Raw genomic sequence first — 16,496 nt, 5'->3', positions numbered from 1 at the left:
AGAAAAGTTCCCAATGAACCACTATCATCAAGCACAGCAGAAATATTATCAACATTATGAGAGTTTTCAGATTCAGCAGAAGTACCAGCATTTGAAGCATGTGGCGGTGAAACAAGTTTATCAATCACAGATGGTGAATCAAGAGCAGCAGAGGTACTCAGAGTTGTACCTTTTCTTGTAGTGGATGGTAATATGGCGACCTTAGTATCGCGAGGTTTACCCATGATGGAGAATTTGCAGCGAACAATATCAATCCAAGTGAACTTCCAAATAAAGCTATGCTCCCCGGCAACGGCGCCGTGAAAATAGTCTTGATGACCCACAAGTATAGGGGATCGCAACAGTCTTCGAGGGAAGTATTACCCAATTTATTGATTCGACACAAGGGGAGACAAAGAACACTTGAAAGCCTTAACAAGCGGAGTTGTCAATTCAGCTCGCACTGGAAACAGACTTGCTCGCAAGAGTTTATCAGTAGTAACAGCTTTATAGTAGCAGCAGTAGTGAAATAACAAGCAGCAGAGTAACAAAGACAAGCAGTAGTGATTTTAGTAAACAAGCAGGATTAAAATATCGTAGGCACGGGGACGGATGACGGGCGTTGCATGGATGAGAGAAACTCATGTAACAATCATAGCAGGGCATTTGCAGATAATAATAAAACGGTATCCAAGTACTAATCAATCAATAGGCATGTGTTCCAATTATAGTCGTACGTGCTTGCAATGAGAAACTTGCACAACATCTTTTGTCCTACCAGCCGGTGGCAGCCGTGCCTCAAGGGAAACTACTCGGATATTAAGGTACTCCTTTTAATAGAGTACCGGAGCAAAGCATTAACACTCCGTGAACACATGTGATCCTCACATCGCTACCATTCCCTCCGGTTGTCCCGATTTCGTCACTTCGGGGCCATTGGTTCCGGACAGCGACATGTGTATACAACTTGCAGGTAAGACCATAAACAATGAATATCATGATGAAACAATAACATGTTCAGATCTGAGATCATGGCACTCGGGCCCTAGTGACAAGCATTAAGCATAACAAGTTGCAACAATATCATAAAAGTACCATCTACGGACACTAGGCACTATGCCCTAACGATCTTATGCTATTACATGACCAATCTCATCCAATCCCTACCATCCCCTTCGGCCTACAGCGGGGGAATTACTCACACATGGATGGGGAAACATTGCTGGTTGATGGAGAGGCGTTGGCGGTGATGGCGGTGATGATCTCCTCCAATTCCCCGTCCCGCGGAGTGCCGGAACGGAGACTTCGGCTCCCGCGACGGAGTTTCGCGATGCGGCGGCGTCTCGGAGGGTTTCGGCGACTTCGACTTCTTCCCGTGCGTTTTTAGGTCGAGACGAATAAGTAGTCCGAAGGGGGCGTCGGAGGCCAGCCGAGGGGCCACACCACATGGCCGCGCGGGCCCCCCGGGCCGCGCCGCCATGTGGTGTGGGGCCTCGGGCCTCCACTTCAATTGTCCTTCCGGCTCCGTCGCATTCCGGGAAAATAGACCCTTTCATCAAAATCCCGAGGTTTTTCCCGAAAGTTGGATTTCTGCACAAAAACGAGACACTGTAACAGTTCTGCTGAAAACAGCGTTAGTCCGTGTTAGTTGCATCCAAAATACACAAATTAGAGGCAAAACAATAGCAAAAGTGTTCGGGAAAGTAGATACGTTTTGGACGTATCAGCCCTTCGTCGTCTCTGTCATGCCGACGGTACCTTCCTTTATCTTCATCAGACCGATTGTATCTTTCGTCGTTTCTGTTGTACTGCCGACGTTGGTCATACTGATATTCATATTTGTTGAGGAGGTGCGTGGAGAGTGGTTTTTGGTATCGCACGCTTCTCACTTGTTCCTTGGTAAGGTACCGTTTGTCATCATATCGGGGCCGGTCGCGTGGATCGGCCTCCTCCTTTTCCTTGTTGCGGGAGTGACTGCTTTCCTCTTTATCCTTGCCATGGTGGCGCACAGGCCCTGCCATGTTGACATTGCACGAGAAATCCAATCGACGCCTCGCGGAGTGGTTAGGTTCCACCATGTTGACTCCGGGGAACGGATGTGTGTCCACTTTCATGGCGAACTCGTCCGAAGAGCAATCGGCCTTGTTCTATCGCCATTTGGATCTGCTGACGAAACACCTTGCAGTCATTGGTGGTATGGGTGAACGAATGATGCCATTTGCAGTACGGCCTCCCATTCATTTCTTGTGCAGTAGGGGTTTTATGGCCTTCGGGTAACTTCAGCTGTTTTTCCTTAAGCAATAGATCGAAAATCTGCTCAGCTTTGCTCAAATCGAAGTCAAACCCTTTTGGAGGCCCTTGTGGTTTTACCCACTTGCAGGACACGGGATGTGCCCCCCGAGCCCATTCGGCTACAGCTACCTCCAGGTCCGGTGCAGGCTCTTCATTTTCTTCCATCTCAACCAGACCCACCGGACGCTTGAACTTGTCTTGGTACAATTCGGGGTGTCGCTGCTCATAGGATGTGAGTTTCTGCACCATGTGCGACAATGAACTGTACTCTGCTTGGGAAGTCAGATCTTTGATTGGCGTTGCGAGGCCCAGATCGCCGCATCGATTGCTTCCTTCTCGGATAAACGAACCGAATAACATCGGTTCCTACCGGTCCCGAAACGTTGGATGTATTCGGATATCGTTTCTCCCCGCTTCTGCCGCACCTGGGTCAGATCGGCAATGCCAGCCTCGGTAGCTTCTGAGTGATATTGCACGTGAAACTGCTCCTCCATTTGCTTCCACGTCCGGACTGAGTTTGGTGGCAACGACGTGTACCATCCAAAGGCTGACCCCGTGAGAGATTGTGCGAAAAACCTCACACGTAACTGGTCTGACGCTGAAATCATGCCCAACTGCGCCAAATATCGGCTTACGTGCTCTATTGAGCTAGATCCTTCTGCTCCATTGAATTTTGAGAACTCAGGGAGCCGATACTTGGGTGGCAGCGGGATCAGGTCATACTCGTCAGGGTACGGCTTGGAATAGCCGATTGTCTTCCTCTTCGGCAGGATGTCGAATTGGTCTCTCAAGATAGTGCTGATCTGCTCCATGGTATTAGCTGTAGGGACCGAGCCTTCATGACTCGTTCCAGTAGCATATTTAGCCAGCCATGCTTGTTTATCAGCATCTACTGTAGAAATCCCTGTTGGTGCGATCTGGCCTGTGCGCGCCCAGGCATTGCAGTCCGGCACGTATGTGCACACGTACCCATGCGGGATCTCCTTAGGCGGCTCATATAGGAACTGGCAATCGCTAGGATCGCCTCCAACCTTGTAGACGACGTACGCCGGTGAACCCGGCGGCTCTGGTGCTGCAAGCGCGAATGGCAGCGGCGGCTTGATCTGGAACGGTACTTCTCCCTGGTGAGTCCCTAGGGTAGGTCCTGACGGGGAGTATTGATGCTTCATGATTTCCTGCACCACACGGACCGCGACGCGCTCGAGAGTATTCACCAGGCTCTCAGAATAGCGGTGTAGAGAATGAGCCGCCATGTAATTGATTTCCTGGCGCAGAGCTCTGGTACGTTCCTCCGAAGGGGTAGACAGGTCTACTCCGTCAAGAACACCTTCAGGGGAGAACCCCTTCCACCTTACGCCATGTGAACGGGTCCTCACGAAAGAGCCGATGAGATCGGCTTCCAAGATGGCTTTCATCTCATCATACTTTTTCTTCTGCTCTTCCGGCAGATCTGCGTAGGTGACTGGTTCGCCAACCACCTCCTCCGCAGCTTTTGACATGGTTGCTGCAGATGTCGAAGTTGTCGCGAGTGTCCCACCGGGCGTGCCGAATGTGTTGCGGTCGAAACCCACCGGCGAGCAACGACGGGCAACACGAGAGAGCCGGGAGGCTCCCGAGATTGCGGCTGACCCTGGTCCCTCGGGCGACGGCCCGCAATGCCTTCTAGCACACGCGTCCTGGTGATTACGAGGGCGTGCCACCTGACCTATACCTGGTCAGGAAGGTGATGAATTGCTTCGACTAGTTTCCTGCATGGCAAACACGTAAACATTAAATACGAGCCCCAATCGGCTCTTAAGTTGTTCTGTGGATCGGCTCAAAGAGCCGATTGCCCCATGGTTCACGTTAGATTTATAAGGACATGGGGATCATGCTTTATCAATATCCAGCTAAGCTAATCTACGATAGTCTAGGGTTTTCACCATATAACCGGAACATCCTATGCGTAATTGAGCCTAATAGTTACGTAAGATGATAGGAAACCAAGTACTAAAGAGGCCTAAAAACCAACGTGAAGTTGATCCCCGGAACAATCCCTCTAGAGCTTAGTAAACCACACCTTACGCACTACCGGATCCTTCAACCCGTTTATAAGGCCTAACCATACGGATATCAAACCAATCCTTGAAGAACAAGGAGCGACTATAACGGATTAGATCTACTAAATAACGAACAAGCAAGGTGCTGCCCTTACACCTAAAATAGGTGTAAGGGCAGCTAGATATCGAGGGAAAGCGTAGCTAAACAAGTGCATCGTGAAAGCATTGTGATCAACCCCAAAACACCTAAGATAAGGGTGTTGCTCGCCATCAAAAAGGCTTCAGCACGAGCAACACCAAAAACGAATAAACTGATGCTGCCTAGATCGCAAGATGCGATCTAGGCAGCATGTTGCTTACCCGGGAGAAACCCTCGAAACAAGGGGTGGCGATGCGCCTAGATTGATTTGTTGTGAACGTGATCGTCCTCCTTTCTCAATAACCCTAGATACATATTTATAGTCCGTAGACTCTCTAACTTGGGAAAAACCCAACCGTGTACGAGCCAAACTCTATCTCTTAATTCTAACCGACACGTATCCTACTATATTTACAGATACACGGGCAATCCTGCCCAAACTTCTTGTACAAGGCCGGTTCGGGAATATTTTCCACGCAATATCTTCTAAGCCCATTTAATCACGGCCCATCTCCAGCCTTGGTTAAATTCTGGTGGTAACACATATTAATGTTATGTGAAATACTCTCCCATTCGGGTTTACATGCTACTCATGAAAGCAACTGGTAGGAAGGTTAAGCGAGAGAAGAGAGATGATTACTACACCATTCGTTTCATAGTTCTTGTTGTGATTGTAGCTCAAATTTAAATTAAAACCATGATAAAAATTATGGAACGCAGAGGTACTGATTTAGTCTAATGTAAACAAAAGAGGGTTAGTAGGGCAAAATGTCTTGAATGCTTGGAAGGGAATTGGTTGTATTTTTAAACCAGAGGCTAGTAAACCAGGATGGAGGAAGTATATGGTCCATATTATTAGATGAAAGGTAAATCCTGGTGAAGTGCTGCATGGTATATCTGAAATTCAAAACCGCATATGTCTTTGCTCCTTTCACACTAGGCTAGATGCTTATTGGAGGGAGCCGTGCCTCCCAGCTGGGAAGCAAGCCGGGCCTAAGGAGGGAAATAAATATAGAAAAAGATGCGCCACTTGACAAAGGCCAAAGCAGTGTTAAAAAGGCAGATTTCATTTTCTGATTAGTTTGCCCTTTCAGTGTGCATTTGCATCCACCCCACGAGTTTTTTTTTTTTTTGATCTGATCCACCCCACGAGCCAGTAGCACTTTTAAGTGGAAGGGAGAGTGAAACACAAAACAAAAGGAACTGTTCACAGGGACCAGGTTCTTTAGGCCAGTTGCAAGATCAGGCCACCACAAACATGAATGCTCTTTCTTACATGTGTGTTAATGTTTTTTTCCTAGATAATTATGTACTACCTCCATTCTAAAGCTTAAGGTTTTTTTTAAAGTCAAACCAAGTAAAGTTTGACCACACTTTTAGAAAAATCTATCAACAATTATAATATTTTATAGATGCCATACGAAAATATATTTTATTATCTATCTAATAATATTGATTTTGTATTTTGCATGTTAATGATATTTAGTAAAAACTTAGTCAAACTTGAGATAATTTGACTTTGTAAAAATAATATAACTCTTAAACTTTGGGATGGAGGTCGTATGCTAAGCAAATATAGACTGGCATTGAATCCCTTGACCAATTTACCTGTCGTGGGTTGTTCTCTTTTCTGAGGCTAACATGTGCATGTTCATGTGTTGGTCGTACGCAACAAACAATTGTGCACCTTGGATAAATCGATCTTAGCACAAGGAGGAGGAAAGAGAAGCAGAGATGGATGAAAGAAACGTTGTGAATATTTTTTTTTTTCCTTTGGAGGTAATGTTGCAATAAAGGTAATAACACAGATTTACTACCTCTAGTGGTAGCTATATGCATGCATGACTTGTCGTCCGATGTACTCCCTCCGGTCTTATTTAATTGACTCGAATTTAGTACAACTTTATACTAAATTTGAGTCAATTAAATAGGACCGGAGGGAGTAGAGCACATTTGCTTGGAAAATGCGTAGCAGCTCTTGGGTGCTGGCGTAGCAGCGTGTGACATGTGTGTTTGGACCCATGCAGGTCCATAAAGTTTGGCGAATCTTTTAGTCCCTAAGATTGGGTTTATTTTACCAAAAATACGGTCTGTCGAGCATGCATAATTAGCACCAAAATAAGTAGTGTGTTTTTGTCACCTTGATAAAACAGAAAATCATTTTTTTGAATATACATTCACCCATAAAGTTTGGCGAATCTTTTAGGTTGCATCTAGTTATATTAGCCATGGAGTGTTACTAATATGTTGGGTAACTGGCTACGAGTTATTCCATCATAAGTAACAAAAAAACCAAATACTTGTTGGAGAAGCTGCCCCATGCTGGGCTTTGTGGCTTTGTAGTCTTTTTGACAAAGAGAAGACCCCCCCTGCTTTGCATACTACTTCCTCCGTTCTCTTTAATTTGACTCAGATTTGTACTAAATTTGAGTCAATTAAAAAAGAACGGAGGGAGTATCTCTTGTACAGATTTGCTTCGTTCTTAGTTCCATCTATAGCAACCAAAGCACAATAAGCTTTTTACTGCTGTATGTACCCAAGTGTTCCAGACGACAAAAGTGGTTATTATACTAGTATAGATGGCAGTTTAATCTACGGGTCGGGACTCTTGCGCCTTAGGTCGTTTCCTCTTTTTTCAATGATGCTTGTTATTTGTTAAAATCTTTTTAAAAACATTGGGCTACGTAAAACTTTCTTTTGCATAAGGTTTCTTGTATACATACTCTTTTCTTGTATGGCATTTGCACAATATTTGAGTTAATAAATAAACACTCTTTGTCCAAAAAAGGAGGAAAGAAAAAAAAACAATGTATGAGGGACGCTCACCTCGCTCACCTTCGTTTGACGTAAAAAAAATGTAATGGGCTGCCCTTGTCGCCTCATAGGATGAGTTTGACCCGCCCCTATGCAGGTCATGGATGGATAAGTTAAACATCCCTTGATGTACCAGACTTAAGAGAGGCAGTCTATAACTAAGTAATAGGGTTAAAACTAACGTAATGGTGAGATCAGTGATGTGTCTTTTAGGATTGTTGTTATGTTCTTTGGGGTACATGTTAGAGATTGTAGCTTTCACAATAAATATGGTTTCATCTAATCCGTTTAACGAAACCATATGAAATATGGACCGGTAACCTCTTAGTTTATCATTTCTTATAATTATGAGTTGCTATGCTTATGTTTAACGACCTGGCGACATAAAACTCTGCCAACCTAGCATAAGCCCTATGAGGAGTTTTTTTTTTCGAAATGGGGGAAAAATCACCCCTGCTTCTGCATCCAAGGGATGCACACGGCATTTTTATTAGATTATTCACAACACCTTAGAGCAATACAAAATATCAAACTCAAAGAGACCTCGCTAAACCTATAGACGGATGACGGGGGTGACAAAACACTAACTCACATCATCCAAAAAACCAAATACCTTCCCAAGTCGCCCAATAGCAGGTGAGAAGCACGTCCAGTCAAATAGACTCTCAGCGCACGCCAGCGCATACGCCACACAAGTTGCTACCGCCTTCTTCCTCGACCCCATCTTCAAGAGGGATCATCGCATTAACCTTACAAGTCTTGCCGTCGATGCCACCATGATGCCAGACGGCTCCACCATCCTGCACGCATACATCATCCCGCATTCATCATCGAAACCCCGCAGCACCATGCCACCGAGACTCAGCGCCATCGATGTGGTAGATGAATACCACTCCACCAACATCCGCCAACATCCGCCAACATCCAGCAGCTGCTCCAAAAACGATGCCCCAAGAGGTAGAACGACGCAGGTAGCGCCACCATCGTCCGATCCGGGAGACCCAGATCTAGGGTTTCCCCCTCAGCAGCATGAGTGGGTGATACGTCTCCGACGTATCGATAATTTCTTATGTTCTATGCCATATTATTGATGATACCTACATGTTTTATGCACACTTTATGTCATATTCGTGCATTTTCTGGAACTAACCTATTAACAAGATGCCGAAGTGCCGCTTCCGTTTTCTCGCTGTTTTTGGTTTCAGAAATCCTAGTAACAAAATATTCTCGGAATTGGACGAAACGAAGACCCGTGGGCCTATTTTTCCACGGAGCTTCCGGAAGACCGAAGAACATACGAAGTGGGGCCACGAGGTGGCGACACCACAAGGCGCGCGCGGCCTAGGGGGCCCGCGCCGCCCTATGGTGTGGCCCCTCGTCGTGCCCCCGACTCTGCCCTTCCGCCTACTTAAAGCCTCCGTCGCGAAACCCCGATGCGAAAAACCACGATACGGAAAACCTTACCGAGACGCCGCCGCCGCCGATCCCATCTCGGGGGATTCTCGAGATCTCCTCCGGCACCCTGCCGGAGAGGGGATTCATCTCCCGGAGGACTCTACACCGTCATGGTCGCCTCCGGAGTGATGAGTGAGTAGTTCACCCCTGGACTATGGGTCCATAGCAGTAGCTAGATGGTTGTCTTCTCCTCATTGTGCTTCATTGTTGGATCTTGTGAGCTGCCTAACATGATCAAGATCATCTATCTGTAATTCTATATGTTGTGTTTGTCGGGATCCGATGGATAGAGAATACCATGTCATGTTAATTATCAAGTTATTACATATGTGTTGTTTATGATCTTGCATGCTCTCCGTTACTAGTAGAGGCTCGGCCAAGTTTTTGCTTTAACTCCAAGAGGGAGTATTTATGCTCGATAGTGGGTTCATGCCTCGCATTGACACTCGGGACAAGTGACAGAAAGTTCTAAGGTTGTGTTGTCCTCGTTGCCACTAGGGATAAAACATTGGCGCTATGTCCGAGGATGTAGTTGTTGATTACATTACGCACCATACTTAATGCAATTGTCTCGTTGTTAGCAACTTAATACCGGAGGGGTTCGGACGATAACCCGAAGGTGGACTTTTTAGGCATAGATGCGATTGGATGGCGGTCTATGTACTTTGTCGTAATGCCCAATTAAATCTCACTATATTTATCATGTCATGTATGTGCATTGTTATGCCCTCTCTATTTGTCAATTGCCCGATCGTAATTTGTTCACCCAACATGCTTTTATCTTATGGGAGAGACACCTCTAGTGAACTGTGGACCCCGGTCCATTCTTTTAATACTGAAATATAAATCTGTCGCAATACTTGTTTTTACTATTTTCTCTGCAAACAATCATCTTCCACACAATACGGTTAACCCTTTGTTACAGCAAGCCGGTGAGATTGACAACCTCACTGTTTCGTTGGGGCAAAGTACTTTGGTTGTGTTGTGCAGGTTCCACGTTGGCGCCGGAATCTCCGGTGTTGCGCCGCACTACATCCCGCCGCCATCAACCTTCAACGTGCTTCTTGACTCCTACTGGTTCGATTAAACCTTGGTTTCTTACCGAGGGAAACTTGCCGCTGTGCGCATCACACCTTCCTCTTGGGGTTCCCAACGGACGTGTCAACTACACGCATCAAGCAAATTTCTGGCGCCGTTGCCGGGAGATCAACACACGCCGCAAGGGGAGTCTCCACTTCCCAATCTCTTTACTTTGTTTTTGTCTTGCTTTATTTTATTTACTACTTTGTTTGCTGCATTATATCAAAACACAAAAAAATTAGTTGCTAGCTTAACTTTATTTACTGTCTTGTTTGCTATATCAAAAACACAAAAAAATTAGTTTACTTGCATTTATTTTATCTAGTTTGCTTTATTTACTACTGCTAAAATGGCCAACCCTGAAAATACTAAGTTGTGTGACTTCACTAGCACAAATAACAATGATTTCCTATGCACACCTATTGCTCCACCTGCTACTACAGCAGAATTCTTTGAAATTAAACCTGCTTTACTTAATCTTGTTATGCGAGAGCAATTTTCTGGTGTTAGTTCTGATGATGCTGCTGCCCATCTCAATAATTTTGTTGAACTATGTGAAATGCAAAAATATAAAGATGTAGATGGTGACATTATAAAATTAAAATTGTTCCCTTTCTCATTAAGAGGAAGAGCTAAAGATTGGTTGCTATCTCTCGCCTAAGAATAGTATTGATTCATGGACTAAATGCAAGGATGCTTTTATTGGTAGATATTATCCCCCTGCTAAAATTATATCTTTGAGGAGTAGCATAATGAATTTTAAACAATTAGATAATGAACATGTTGCTCAAGCTTGGGAAAGAATGAAATCTCTCGGTTAAAAATTGCCCAACCCATGGACTGACTACTTGGATGATCATCCAAACCTTCTATGCAGGACTAAATTTTTCTTCGCGAAATTTATTGGATTCAGCTGCTGGAGGTACCTTTATGTCCATCACTCTTGGTGAAGCAACAAAGCTTCTTGATAATATGATGGTTAATTACTCTGAATGGCACACGGAAAGAGCTCCACAAGGTAAGAAGGTAAATTCCGTTGAAGAATCCTCTTCCTTGAATGATAAGGTTGATGCTATTATGTCTATGCTTGCGAATGATAGGACTAATGTTGATCCTAATAATGTTCCATTAGCTTCATTGGTTGCCCAAGAAGAACATGTTGATGTAAACTTCATTAAAAATAATAATTTCAACAACAATGCTTATCGGAACAATTCTAGTAATAACTATAGGCCATATCCTTATAATAATGGTAACGGTTATGCTAATTCTTATGGGAATTCTTACAACAATAATAGGAATACACCCCTGGACTTGAAGCCATGCTTAAAGAATTTATTAGTACACAAACTCGCCTTTAACAAATCTGTTGAGGAAAAGCTCAATAAAATTGATATTCTTGTTTCTAGAGTTGATAGTCTTGCCTCTGATGTTGATCTTTTGAAATAGAAAGTTATGCCTAATAGGGATATTGAAAATAAAATTGTTACTACAGCAAATGCTATCCAAGTTAGAATTAATGAGAATATAAGATTAATGGCTGAACTGCGTGCTAGGTGGGATAGAGAAGAAAATGAAAAACTAGCTAAAAAGGAAAATGTAGCTAAAGTTTGAACTATTACCACCACTAGCAATGCTAATGATTCACATGTTGCTGCACCTCCTACTATCAATGGTAAAATAATTGGTGTTGGCAATGTTTCTACTCCTAGTGCAAAGCGCGCAAAATTACCTGAAACTGCTAAAACTGCTGAAACTCGCTTGTGATAAAACTGCTGAAATTTTTTCCAACCTTGGGGATGATAATCCCATTGCTTTAGATTGTAATGATTTAGATTTTGATGATTGCCACATCTCTGAAGTTATAAAGTTCTTGCAAAAACTTGCTAAAAGTCCCAATGCTAGCGCTATAAACTTGGCTTTCACAAAACATATTACAAATGCTCTCATAAAAGCTAGAGAAGAGAAACTAAAACTTGAAACTTCTATTCCTAGAAAGCTAGAGGATGGTTGGGAGCCCATCATTAAAATGAGAGTCAAAGATTTTGATTGTAATGCTTTATGTGATCTTGGTGCAAGTATTTCTGTTATGCCTAAGAAAGTCTATGATATGCTTGACTTGCCACCATTGAAAAATTGTTATTTGGATGTTAATCTCGCTGATAATGCTAAAAAGAAACCTTTGGGGAAAGTTGATAATGTTCATATTATGGTTAACAATAACCTTGTCCCCGTTGATTTTGTTGTCTTGGATATTGAATGCAATGCATCTTGCCCCATTATATTGGGAAGACCTTTTCTTCGAACCGTTGGTGCCACTATTGATATGAAGGAAGGTAATATTAAATATCAATTTCCTCTCAAGAAAGGTATGGAACACTTCCCTAGAAAGAGAATGAAGTTACCTTATGATTCTATTATTAGAACAAATTATGATGTTGATGCTTCGTCTCTTGATGTTACTTGATTTACACTTTCGCGCCTAGCTGAAAGGCGTTAAAGAAAAGCGCTTATGGGAGACAACCCATGTTTTTACTACAGTATTTTTGTTTTATATTTGTGTCTTGGAAGTTGTTTACTACTGTAGCAACCTCTCCTTATCTTAGTTTTATGTTTTGTTGTGCCAAGTAAAGTCTTTGATAGAAAAGTAAGTACTAGATTTGGATTACTGCGCAGTTCCAGATTTCTTTGCTGTCACGAATCTGGGTCTATCTCCCTGTAGGTAGCTCAGAAAATTCAGCCAATTTACGAGCATGATCCTCAGATATGTACGCAACTTTCATTCAATTTGAGCATTTTCGTTTGAGCAAGTCTGGTGGCCTAATAAAATCCATCTTTACGGACTGTTCTGTTTTGACAGATTCTGTCTTTTATTTCGCATTGCCTCTTTTGCTATGTTGGATGAATTTCTTTGATCCACTAATGTCCAGTAGCTTTATGCAATGTCCAGAAGTGTTAAGAATGATTGTGTCACCTCTGAACATGTGGATTTTTATTATGCACTAACCCTCTAATGAGTTGTTTCGAGTTTGGTGTGGAGGAAGTTTTCAAGGATCAAGAGAGGAGTATGATGCAATATGATTAAGGAGAGTGAAAGCTCTAAGCTTGGGGATGCCCGGTGGTTCACCCCTGCATATATTAAGAAGACTCAAGCGTCTAAGCTTGGGGATGCCCAAGGCATCCCCTTCTTCATCGACAACATTATCAGGTTCCTCCCCGAAACTATATTTTTATTCCGTCACATCTTATGTACTTTGCTTGGAGCGTCGGTTTGTTTTTGTTTTTTGTTTTGTTTGAATAAAATGGATCCTAGCATTCACTTTATGGGAGAGAGACACGCTCCGCTGTAGCATATGGACAAGTATGTCCTTAGGCTCTACTCATAGTATTCATGGCGAAGTTTCTTCTTCGTTAAATTGTTATATGGTTGGAATTGGAAAATGCTACATGTAGTAACTCTAAAATGTCTTGGATAATTCGATACTTGGCAATTGTTGTGCTCATGTTTAAGCTCTTGCATCATATACTTTGCACCCATTAATGAAGAAATACTTAGAGCTTGCTAATTTGGTTTGCATATTTGGTTTCTCTAGAGTCTAGATAACATCTAGTATTGAGTTTTGAACAACAAGGAAGACAGTATGGAGTCTTATAATGTTTACCATATGTCTTTTATGTGAGTTTTGCTGTACCGTTCATCTTTGTGTTTGTTTCAAATAACCTTGCTATCCTAAACCTTGTATCGAGAGGGAATACTTCTCATGCATCCAAAATACTTGAGCCAACCACTATGCCATTTGTGTCCACCATACCTACCTACTACATGGTATTTATCCGCCATTCCAAAGTAAATTGCTTGAGTGCTACCTTTAAAATTCCATCATTCACCTTTGCAATATATAGCTCATGGGACAAATAGCTTAAAAACTATTGTGGTATTGAATATGTACTTATGCACTTTATCTCTTATTAAGTTACTTGTTGTGCGATAACCATGTTTCTGGGACGCCATCAACTATTCTTTGTTGAATATCATGTGAGTTGCTATGCATGTCCGTCTTGTCCGAAGCAAGAGAGATCTACCACCTTCATGGTTGGAGCATGCATATTGTTAGAGAAGAACTTTGGGCCGCTAACTAAAGCCATGATTCATGGTGGAAGTTTCAGTCTTGGACATATATCCTCAATCTCATATGAGAATAATAATTGTTGCCACATGCTTATGCATTAAAGAGGAGTCCATTATCTCGTTGTCCATGTTGTCCCGGTATGGATGTCTAAGTTGAGAATAATCAAAAGCGAGAAATCCAAAATGCGAGCTTTCTCCTTAGACCTTTGTACAGGCGGCATGGATGTACCCCATTGTGACACTTGGTCAAAACATGTGCATTGCAAAGATCCGGTAGTCCAAGTTAATTAGGACAAGGTGCGGGCACTATTAGTATACTATGCATGAGACTTGCAACTTGTAAGATATAATGTACATAACTCATATGCTTTATTACTACCGTTGACAAAATTGTTTCATGTTTTCAAAATAAAAGCTCTAGCACAAATATAGCAATCGATGCTTTCCTCTTTGAAGGACCATTCTTTTTTACTTTTATGTTGAGTCAGTTCACCTATCTCTCTCCACCTCAAGAAGCAAACACTTGTGTGAACTATGCATTGATTCCTACATACTTGCATATTGTACTTGTTATATTACTCTATGTTGACAATTATCCATGAGATATACATGTTACAAGTTGAAAGCAACCGCTGAAACTTAATCTTCCTTTGTGTTGCTTCAATACCTTTGCTTTGATTTATTGCTTTATGAGTTAACTCTTATGCAAGACTTATTAATACTTGTCTTGAAGTACTATTCATGAAAAGTCTTTGCTTTATGATTCACTTGTTTACTCATGTCATTACCATTGTTTTGATCGCTGCATTCACTACATATGTTTACAAATAGTATGATCAAGGTTATGATGGCATATCACTTCGGAAATTATCTTTGTTATCGTTTTACCTCGCTCGGGACGAGCAGTAACTAAGCTTGGGGATGCTTGATACGTCTCCGACGTATCGATAATTTCTTATGTTCTATGCCATATTATTGATGATACCTACATGTTTTATGCACACTTTATGTCATATTCGTGCATTTTCCGGAACTAACCTATTAACAAGATGCCGAAGTGCCGTTCTCGTTTTCTCGCTGTTTTTGGTTTCAGAAATCCTAGTAACGAAATATTCTCGAATTGGACGAAACGAAGACCCAGGGGCCTATTTTTCCACGGAGCTTCCGGAAGACCGAAGAACATACGAAGTGGGGCCACGAGGTGGCGACACCACAAGGCGGCGCGGCCTAGGGGGCCCGCGCCGCCCTATGGTGTGGCCCCTCGTCGAGCCCCGACTCGCCCTTCCGCCTACTTAAAGCCTCCGTCGCGAAACCCCCGATGCGAAAAACCACGATACGGAAAACCCTACCGAGACACCGCCGCCGCCGATCCCATCTCGGGGATTCGGAGATCTCCTCCGGCACCCTCGCCGGAGAGGGGATTCATCTCCCGAAGGACTCTACACCGCCATGGTCGCCTCCGGAGTGATGAGTGAGTAGTTCACCCCTGGACTATGGGTCCATAGCAGTAGCTAGATGGTTGTCTTCTCCTCATTGTGCTTCATTGTTGGATCTTGTGAGCTGCCTAACATGATCAAGATCATCTATCCGTAATTCTATATGTTGTGTTTGTCGGGATCCGATGGATAGAGAATACCATGTCATGTTAATTATCAAGTTATTACATATGTGTTGTTTATGATCTTGCATGCTCTCCGTTACTAGTAGAGGCTCTGGCCAAGTTTTTGCTTTTAACTCCAAAAGGGAGTATTTATGCTCGATAGTGGGTTCATGCCTGCATTGACACCTGGGACAGTGACAGAAAGTTCTAAGGTTGTGTTGTGCTGTTGCCACTAGGGATAAAACATTGGCGCTATGTCCGAGGATGTAGTTGTTGATTACATTACGCACCATACTTAATGCAATTGTCTCGTTGTTAGCAACTTAATACCGGAGGGGGTTCGGACGATAACCTCGAAGGTGGACATTTTAGGCATAGATGCGGTTGGATGGCGGTCTATGTACTTTGTCGTAATGCCCAATTAAATCTCACTATACTTATCATGTCATGTATGTGCATTGTTATGCCCTCTCTATTTGTCAATTGCCCGACCGTAATTTGTTCACCCAACATGCTTTTATCTTATGGGAGAGACACCTCTAGTGAACTGTGGACCCCGGTCCATTCTTTTAATACCGAAATACAAATCTGCTGCAATACTTGTTTTTACTATTTTCTCTCGCAAACAATCATCTTCCACACAATACGGTTAACCCTTTGTTACAGCAAGCCGGTGAGATTGACAACCTCACTGTTTCGTTGGGGCAAAGTACTTTGGTTGTGTTGTGCAGGTTCCACGTTGGCGCCGGAATCTCCGGTGTTGCGCCGCACTACATCCCGCCGCCATCAACCTTCAACGTGCTTCTTGACTCCTACTGGTTCGATTAAACCTTGGTTTCTTACTGAGGGAAACTTGCCGCTGTGCGCATCACACCTTCCTCTTGGGGTTCCCAACGGACGTGTCAACTACACGCATGAGTGGGTAGATGCAGGCTGCGACGACGATGCCTTCAAGAAGGTTACGACGTG

Source organism: Lolium rigidum, chromosome 3, assembly GCF_022539505.1.
Source record: "Lolium rigidum isolate FL_2022 chromosome 3, APGP_CSIRO_Lrig_0.1, whole genome shotgun sequence".
Classification (NCBI taxonomy): Eukaryota; Viridiplantae; Streptophyta; class Magnoliopsida; order Poales; family Poaceae; genus Lolium; species Lolium rigidum.
Note: the sequence above shows the minus strand (reverse complement) of the source record.